The sequence below is a fragment of the Ursus arctos genome, unplaced genomic scaffold, assembly GCF_023065955.2.
Source record: "Ursus arctos isolate Adak ecotype North America unplaced genomic scaffold, UrsArc2.0 scaffold_16, whole genome shotgun sequence".
Lineage (NCBI taxonomy): Eukaryota > Metazoa > Chordata > Mammalia > Carnivora > Ursidae > Ursus > Ursus arctos.
Window position 1 is genome coordinate 15498917 of NW_026622830.1, and position 10140 is coordinate 15509056.

Here is a 10140-nt window from a genome sequence, read left to right on the forward strand (position 1 = left end):
CTTGTGAGCAGAGAGGAGGTTTGATTAGGAAGTGAGGAAAAGAGGAAGAGGTTCAGAGTCTCGCGCCCTTTTGGGGTGAAAGGAGAGCTAGGTGGCCAAGAGGGGAAGGGGCACCCCAGATGGAGGAGGGGGTGAAAAGATAGGGGGGACCATGGCTGCTCTATGATTCTAGTTTGCAGAAGGCTTGGAAATGCACAGCAGGCAAAATCAGGCCCCCTCCCCAAGGGGCTAGACCTGCGTCTGGTGTGGAGGCCTGACCCCCGTCTTCCCTTTCTCTCTCCCTCTTGGGAAAGGCCTATGCCCTACATTGCCAAAGCCCCATTGCAAAGAAGCAGAAGCCAGTTTTCCTTTCCAGACAATCAAACCCAGAAAGAAATGATTTGCAAAACAATCTCGTGTCAAGGTAGTTGTGCCGGGAATGTGGACGTCAGGAGGCTGGGAGGCTGCTCTGTGAAGTGTGGAGAGATGGTCCAGGTGAGCCCTCTCCCAGTGGCTATGCGGGGGGGGGGGGGGGGGGGGGGGGGTTGCCTGCCCCCTTGCAGCCACTGTAACTCCCTAATACTTCGAACACCTGCCAAGAATGCATTTCCTGGAGTGCCCAAAGCATACCCCACCTGGGGACCTCCCCGGAGTCCCCTCTGACATTTGTCTCCCATGAGGTGTTTGTGGACACCCGGGGGGCCACAATTGAGGGGCCATGAATCCTTTAGCTTGACTATCTCACCTGCCCAGACCAGACCACTGCCTGGAACCGATGGCAGTTCTTCCAGAAACTCAGCTTGGTCAGCACTTCTCCACAGCTTATGACCCCATCCCCACCCCCAGACGCTGGCCACTAGGGCCCAGCTGGCTCCCCAGCTCAGACCGAGAAAGGCACTTGGAGACTTGAATTTGCATCCCATCACCCCAAACCCCACCACCGACCACCACACACTATCAGCCTATTGACAGGAACAGAAAGAAATGACTACATCAAGGATCTGGGTAGAGAAAGAAGGAAAGCGAGTGTCCCCTCAGAGCTGCTGCTGTGAAGGCCCTACTAGGAAGCTTCACGAACCCACGGAGACCTTGGGCACTAAAGCCTGAGTTGTCCTTAAGAAGTGATGACGTGGCGCTTACGTCAGATGTGCATTAAACAACGACCCAGCAAACCCGTACCCATGTCTACAGTCCCCTCCCTGCACTTCTGAGTCCAAGAAATTCTGAACAAAATAATTTAAGGTTAGCACTGGAACTCACTTGGTGGAAAAAATTTAACCTGAACAGATATATAAATATTCCTACGTTATTTTCTGCAGGAATATTAATGTGTTTAAGTATGGGATGCCAACCTTGACCCCACTGGTGTGTTATATGACATATGGTGTGTTCGTTCGTTCTTTCTTTTCTTTTCTTTTTTTTTTTTTTTTTTAGATTATTTATTTATTTATTTGACAGAGACAGCCAGCGAGAGAGGGAACACAAGCAGGGGAAGTGGGAGAGGAAGAAGCAGGCTCCCAGCGGAGGAGCCCGATGTGGGGCTCGATCCCAGAATGCTGGGATCATACCCTGAGCCCAAGGCAGATGCTTAACGACTGAGCCACCCGGGCACCCCTCTTTTTCTTTTTTGATTTTATTTTGATTTGATTTATAAGTAATCTCTACTCCCAACATGGGGTTTGAACTTACAACCCTGAGATCAAGTTGAGGTCAAACGTTCCACTGACAGACCCAGCCAGGCACCTCTGGTGTGTGCTTTCTAAAACCCCAAAACCTCCAAAATCCCAAAGCACGTGAAGGCCCTGAGACATCAGGGTTTGAGATAAGAGATTGTGGCCTATGTGCATTCTAAGCGCTTTTTATTTATTAACTCACGTAATCCTCGCAATAACTCTATGGAGGAGAACTCGTTATTACTATTATTCCCGTCGGAGACGAGGAATCTGAGGTGGAGGGAGGTGAGGTGACTTGCATCAGAGCTGCTGAGTGTTGGAGCTGGGGTTTGGCCCCAGCATCCTGGTTCCAGAGCCTGCTCTCTGAACCGCTCCACCTTCTGCCTGGGCTGGGTGGTAAACAGCAGGGCACTGGCATTTCAGCTCCATGGGCAACAAGTCTACACCCAGGAGGCTGTGTGAGGAGTGAATCTGCATTACAGGTGTTCTCGAGGGGCGGCCGACCATCCAGTTTGCCCTGGAACCATCCTGTGTCCCAGGAAACCCCTCGGCCCCACCAAACTGGGATGGTTCATGACCCTAGTTCTTGGGAACCCTGTGTCTCCTCTCTTCCAAGTGTCCCGAACATTCCGATCCACTGAGGGGGATCCCAGGGTCAACCCAGACCAGGATCTCCTGCAGGCACTTAACCAAGACGCTGGGAGAAAACTCCGGAGGGAATGCGGGCTGTGCCAGACTCACCGGGAGGCTGTGTGTCCGTGTTCAAGGCTGGCACCTGCCTCAGGGTTTATAAGGACAAGGGTGACTCTATCCAAACTTCCCCTTGTGCATTGACTTTGGACTCCATTGTAAACAGTGGGACTATTCCTTTGCAGGGAGATTTACTCTGATGTTTCAATTCAGAAATGACTAGGTCTTATCCCTACCTTCTAATTTTAACTTGTTAAAGCCCACCCCTGACTTCTTAGGAATGAGCCACATCCAGGACTTTTACCCACCTGCCACAGGCCTGCCCCGTCCTGTCTAGGTGCAAAGTGGCGGGAGGCAAGGCGCCTGCCCTTGACGAGCAGGTCTGGGCTATGGAGGTGGGAGAGAAACTTGCCTGGGCTGAGGGAGAGGGAGAGAGGGTGGGAGAGAGAGGGAGAGGGAAGGAGAGAGAGGGAGGGAGAGGGAGAGGTAGGTCACCCCATGTGCTGAGGGTACCCCTAGTCAAGAATGCAGGCTGGAGGCTGCTGCTGGCTAAGCCTGGGAGACTGAACACATCTATTTACCTCCACTGTTCTCTGAAATTCTAATAAAATGGCATAAAAGCATTTTTTTTAAGTGCATACCTATCTACTGGGAGAAAGAGACCATGTGAGGAGCTAACAGCAGATGAGAGGAATCAACCAAATTCTAGCAGCTGAAACAGATGGTGAGTGGGGGCTGATTTAAGAAACCCAGAAGATTGCCCGGAAGGCTCAGGGATGAGAGAGACCAGGAACCTCCATGGACGAGTGAGGGGAAGGACTGAAAACAGAAAGGCGGGTGGTTATCCGGTGGGCAGCCAGCAGACTTCTAGGCCTCCGTGCCCGGCTGGCACAGGCAGGACAGGACCGTCCCCAGCCCCGGGAGGCTCGCCCACCAGAGAGCCCAGAAGATGTTAATCTGAGGTAATATTTGCACGGGGCTCCGCGCAAGGCCTGGACTGTAGCCGGTCCTTGGTAAGTTGTTGCTCCCGTTATTATTTTCAGCTGGCCTCTTTCGGTCCCGTTCTCGTCTTGTCTTGTCTTGGTCAGACAGAGCCTCGAAGACGGAGGAGGCAGGAGAGGTGAAGTGGACAGCAGAGTCTGGCCGCCTGGCGACACCCCTCCACCTATCCGCACGCCTTCCTCGCACTTTAGGCTCTTTGATGTGGCACAAGTGGCTCGTTGCCTCCCCATAGCTACTATCCTCTTCTTGAGTAACCGAAGATCGCTTTTTCGCTAGCTACCTTGCCTCCCAGCCAGGGGCATTTCTCAGTCTCCTTTTCAATTAGGTGCGGCCATTTGACTATAGGAGTGGAAGTGTTGTGAGGAAATCAGGACTTATCTTTTAAAAGAAGAGAGCCCTTCCTCCGCTCTGCTCTCTGGGCTGCAGATGTGATGGCCAGTGCTCCAGCAGCCATGCTGGACAATGAGGATAAAGGCACATGCTAGGGAAGGCAGAGCAGAAAGATGGAAGGTGCCATCTTCACAGAGTTGCCATACCAGCCTGCATTGCCCACCTGTGGACTTCCTTTATATGACAGCCAAATAAGCTTCTTTCTTGTTTTGGCTACTGTTATTTTAGAATTTCCTGTCATGTGCAACTGATCCCAATTCTGTCTGGTTAAATTTGAGTTAGGGACAACACCTCCCTGTCCTCTGTCCTATTCAGAGATCAGAACCAACAGAGACTTTGGCTGTTATGAAGCCCATAGGGCCAGGGGCAAAATTTGGCCCACCGATGTTTTTCTTAGCTCATACAAAGTTTTTAAAATTAGGACGAATTTGAAGACATTTTTGTTTTTACCAGGGTTACTTTTTTCTTCATTTTTATTATTAATATTTTTAGAGTTATATTTCTTGGTTTTAATTAGTTTAAAAATTTATTATTGAGGTGTAATTGTCACACAATGTTATATTGGTTTTAGGAATACAACATATTGATTTGACAATTCTATAAATCACTCCGTGCTCACCATGATAAGTATAACCACCATCTGTCTGAACACATTTTAAACATGAACATTGCGGTTTCTGGATTTGCTTGAGTAATTGGGGGACCTGGTACCACTGGATCCACGTTCCAGCACGGCAGCATTTATACGGGCCATCCACCATCTCATTGCACGGTCCTTCCATTGCCCTCCCGTGAGCTAGGCATGTTTGTGTGTGTGTGTGTGTGTGTGTGTGTGTGTGTGTGTGTGTGTGTTAGCTCATGATAGCTATATCATGTTTGCTCACGTTAGCTCATGAGCTCGGTATTTATAGAGGTTGTCCGATGAGCTACGTTTGTGTATGGGTTACCCCACAAGCTAGGTATTACATGGATTGTCCTAGGTGTTAGCTATATCTGTGGGTTATCCCATGATTTAAGGATGTCTATGTGTTATCCTATGTGCTCAGAATATATTATATGCTATCTCCACTCACCCAATGAAGAATCTGAGGCCCAGAGAGCGCTCGCCCCAAGTCACAGACCTGGAAGTGGCGGAGACAAGACTCCAGTCTGTCTGCATTCCACGCTCGCTGTGTCAGTCTTCGAGTTTGCAACCCTTGACTTTCCAACTCCTTGCTTGACGTTTCTCAGGAGACAATAGAGCCAAGGAGGAAGAAATACTTAATGACTCTTGTCATATCATATCAAATGGATGGTGCTGGTTCCTCTGCTGCCCCGGGAGAAACCACCTAAAGAACGGATGTTTTTCTGCATATCCTCCGTGCCTGGCACAGAGCCAGCCCAGGGGACTACGTGCAGAACCAATGAGGTGCCCCACCCTCAGTCACACAGAGCCGGCTGCAGAGCCAGATGGGAACCCAGGGCTCCTGCCTGCCTGCCCTGGCCTCTTGACCCAGACCTGGCTGCTGTCCAACTTACCCTGCTTTCTCTTGGATACTGACAGAGGTCAAGAGCACAGGATCTGAGTCTAGCACATTCACACCCAAATTCCAGCTCACCTCTTACCACTTCGAGTCTTGATTTCTCCACCAGTGAAGGGGGCTAACAATGGGACCTACATCATAGGGCCGTGGGGGGAATCTCTAGATGAAATCATTTGCAGGTGAATAAGTGACCAGCACAAAATAGGTACTCAATAACCGTAGTTGTTGTTGTGACATGAGTTTTGTATGAGTGTGTGGGGTAGGAAGAGATTTGTCTTGAAATTCTTTCCTTAGGTATCATCTTGCCCTTCCTTAATCCAAGGCAGCCGAGCCCTGTACCGGGCTGGACACAAGGTCATGCTCAGGCAAGGGCTTCCCGTATATCTCAGAAGCTTGAGAACAATGACCTCAATTGCCCACTCACATTCTATCATTCCACCAACAGGTAGTGAGTTCCTACTTTCCCCCAGGCCCTGGGTTCGGGCTGGGGCTCCAGGATAAGTTGACCCTGTCCTGCCTTTGTAGACTGTCCAGCTGGGAGGTTAGACAGGGTTACGAGACTCTGTGACACACAGTTGAGGACAGTCTCATGGGAGAGGAGCAGAAGGGCTACCTCGAGGAAGACGCATGCCGGCTCCAGCGGAGACGGTGAATGCTCCCCTGTGCACATCTGTGCGCTCCTCACCTTCCCAGGTGTGCTGCCGGACTACATTTCCCAGGCTCCCCCGCAGCTCAGTGTGCCACATGACCCAGCTGTGGCGACTGAATGTGGGCTGTAGTGATGGGTGCCACTTAGGATCCCTGCCCCTTCGGAGCCCCAAACGCTCCTTCATACTCTCTTCGCCCTATGAATGGCGAATCTCTATTCGAGATGACCCCCACGGCCACCTTGGGACCCGCATGTTGAAGATTCAGCCGCAGTCCCAGAAGGATCAGTTAAGAGTCCACCCCACTCAGAACTGTTACAGAGGCAGGAACTCTTTGTCTAGCTATCTTCTGGGTATTTGTAACATCCTATGTGTAGCAGTAGCTAGGGTTACCCTAACTGATAATCAGCCACAAAAGCCTGATTTTCTTTATTATGTAACTTTTCCCCTTCGCGACTCTAACAGTTGCGTCTGGCTCTGTAGTACTAAGTGACCAATGCTATTGTCCCAGTTTAGTTCTTTGTGTAACTGGAGAAGATACTCCTGACCAGTGGTATTTCCAATTGGGACATTCTTATTCATTCTGTTTCCCTGCATTTGTTGCTGTTGTGGTTGGCTGGAACTAGATCTTGAGCTAGATTTTTCTCTCTCCACCCCTCTTCCAAGTCTGTAGACATTGGCACCCTGGATTGATGTGGAGAAGTTCAAGACCCGTCTGTATCACCCAGGGTCCTGGCAGGAGCCAGGCAGACACTCAGACTGAATAATTGAGGGGAGTTTGATAAAGGAATTACATTCGTTCAGTTATAAGATGAATCAGGTCTGAGGATCTAATGTATAACGAGACGGCTGTGGTGGGTAACAGTGTTGCATAACTGAGATGTTGAAATGTGCTGAGAGTAGAACACAAATGTCCTCACACACACACAAAAAGAGGTAAATATGTGGTGATGCGTGTGTTAATTAACGTGACGGGGGAAATCATTTCACATGTATACGTCCATCCAATCATTACATTGTGCACTTTCAATATCTTACAATTTTATTCGTCAATTACACCTCAATAACGCTAACAAAAAAAAATAAATGATTTACGAAGCTGTTGGCCGGTGAAGCCCTCAGTGCCAGCCCCCATGCCCTCAGCATCACCTCCGCATGGTGCTTTCCTGCTAATACCAGAGTCAGGCTCCTGCTGGCTCTCTCTCTGCTGTAGGTGTTTCCTGGCCAGGGGAGCAAGCTTAGCCAGCTGCTGAGCCAGCCCAGAGTGCCGGGAAGTTGATGTCCTAGAAGCAGCCCTCCAACGAAGTCAAAGGGCGGTTGGTAGATAAACCTCCCAACTTCCTCACTCCTCAGCTGGGTTCACTCTGGGACCTATTCCACACGGTCTCCCAGAGCTCCCCTGAAGGACTGAGCTCTAGGTGCCTTGGTCCGTAGCCTGCCTGCATTGGCTCACTTCCTGTCTAAGCCGGCACTGGCCTTCCAGGGTTTCCCGGGCTCTCTTCCCAAATAAACTACTTGCCCTTGAATCTTTGCCTCAGGTTCTACTTCTGGGGGAACCCTAACCCAGAGCAGAGTCTATGGAGAGCAGTAAGGGGTGGCACAGCAGCCTGAGGCTAGTAACAAAAGGAATCCCTGCCTTTGAAGGTGGGCAGGAGGGACCAGTGTGGTATGGACCGCCTGCCAGGAGCTGGGGCCTTAGTGGGGGGACACAGCGGACCCGGTGACTGACTGCACAAGGGGAAGGGGAGAGAAAGAGTAAACATCCTGACTTCTCCCTCCTCCCACTTTCTGATCTCAAGCTGGTGCCCCCTATTGACCAACCCCAACCAGAAGCCAGAGGGCAAGAGAGTCTGCCGGTGTTTCCATAGTGGTCAGGCTGCCTGGCACACAGCAGCGTGGAGAAGGGTAGGGAGTGCATTTGGAGGGGGAAAAAGAAAATGTGCAGCACACAGCCTGATTGTTTCTCTTTGTTTTTGACCTGCTTGGAAGGCAGAATTTTAATAGTCCAGGATCTGGCAAAAGGCTTTTGCAGGTGTCAGGATGGAGTAAACTTAGGTGCAGAGACTGGAGGGGCTGGAGGGGGTAGGGACCAGCATTCCTATTACCTTCTGCGTAATGATCTGCCCCCAAGACCTAGTGGCTTCAACTAACAATTTTACTACATACACCAATTCTGCAGGTTAGGAATTTGGGTTGGGGTCAGCTGGGTAATTTTCTGTTCCACACGGCATGAATGAAGTCCCATATTCAGCTGGTAACCGCTCTGGTCTGGTCTAGAGGGTCCAACGTGGCTTCATGAATATGTTGAGTTTCTCGGTGGGAGAGGTGGAAAGGCTGGCGCAGCAAGACTGGAGTGACTTAAAGAACTATGGGTTCTCCAGCATGATGCTCTCGAGGTAGTTGGACTTCCTACACAGCGACGCAGAGTTCCCAGGGAGAATGTTCAAGAGGGCCCGTGGACGCCGCAAGGCTTTTTATGACCTAGGCTCATAGTCTAGGGATGTCATCTGGTTCTATTAAACAAGTCCCTCCACCCAGCCCAGATACAAAAGGAGGAAAATCTTGCAATGGGAGCAACAGCGAAGAACTTGTGGTCACCTTTCCTGGACCAGCAAGTCATCCAGTTTCACTGGTGTTTGGGGGATGTGTAGGGAAGTCAAGGGCCAGATGTTGGAGAGGAACTTGAAAGTCATGACAGGGGCTGGGGAGACAGTAATAAGGCAAAGAGTGAAGGCTCTAGAGTTAGATTCAAATTCAAATCCCATCTCTGCTGCTGCTAATGCGTGCTAAGCAGGTGGTTTCTTTGAGCCTCAGTGTCCTTATCTGTAAGGATGGGCTGGGATGCCGTCTGCGAGTCTGCGAGTCTGCGGTTCTAATCAGCCTTAGGTGATAATCGATGCCAATGATTGCCGGACTGAACTTTGAGTAGCTTGAGACTTTTTTTTTTTTTCCAGATAAAAGTTTCATCCCATTTTGCCTCCATTTACAAACCTTCCACTCATTTCCCAGTGTTCTCAGGGGGAAAGACCAATTAATCCCTGTGTCCCCCACACCCCCCACCACATGATCAAGCTCTCACTTGACTATCTAGCCCCATAACCTCATCCTCTCCTTTCCCCTTAATTATTATTTATATTATGAAATGAAATAAAACCACCATGCTACCCAAGTACTGGAGCATTACCAATAACCAGGATGTACCTGTGAGCTTCTCTTCTCCCCCTCCTTCCCCATTCCCTTGGGATAACCATTCTTCTCGAATATGTGTTCATCTTTCCCTTTAAAAAGTTTCTTCTACTCGGGTATGTATCCAAACACGCATCTTTTGGGTTTTGCTTTTATTGTACATTCTAAAAGTTGAACCATAGTGTATACAGTTTTCTGCAACTTATTTTTTCACTCAAAATTGTTGCCGAGATCTAGCCTCTCTGCCGGGGAAGTTCATTCAATTTCACGGCTGCGTAACAGTCTGTGGGATGAATATTCCAGTTCATTTGCCCACTCCCTGTGAATGGGCATTTGCGGGTGTTGCCAGTGTTTTTGTTGTTAGGTACAGTGCTGGTGTGAACATCCTTGAAAATGTTCTCTGAGTGTACACAGGCAGGTTTCTCAAGGAGAAAACACTGGAAAATATCCGTAGGAGGATATTTCCTAGGCCCCCCTCCTCGCCTTTCATTCCCGGGCTCCCTGGGGTCTCACAGAGAACGCCCGCTCCCCCCTGGCTGCCCTCTTCCACCCTACTCCCACCCGCCCCAACCCCCTCACCTTGGAAACTCAGAGAACCCTTCCCCGACCTGCAAGCCACAGCTGGTCCGCATTAAAGCCGCCTAACTATACATTTATGTTGTGCGATTCTGTGATGAGCGTGTCTCGCCCAGCAGAGTGCAAGCCCCACGAGGTCTGTGACGCCCACCGTTCCCCGCTTCCAGCTCTGGCGTGGCCAGCTGCGGGCGCCCAGGCGGTAGCTTGAATGTTGCTCGAGGGACCAGGCGGGAGGCAGAGCTGGCCAGGCGGCCGGAGCCTGAGCCCACAGGTGGCTCCAACCCTGCGTCCCGGGGCCGGCGATTTCGGGCGGCCCACAGCCTGAGGAACTCCGGCTTGTCCGCGCGGCGGTCCAGGAATTCCAGGAAATGCACATCCCGGGTCTGCGGGGCGGGGCGGGGCGGGGGCTCCGGCGAGGGGGCGGGGCCCGCGCGGGGCGGGGCGGGGGCGGGGCCGGGCCCCCTTAAGAGGATC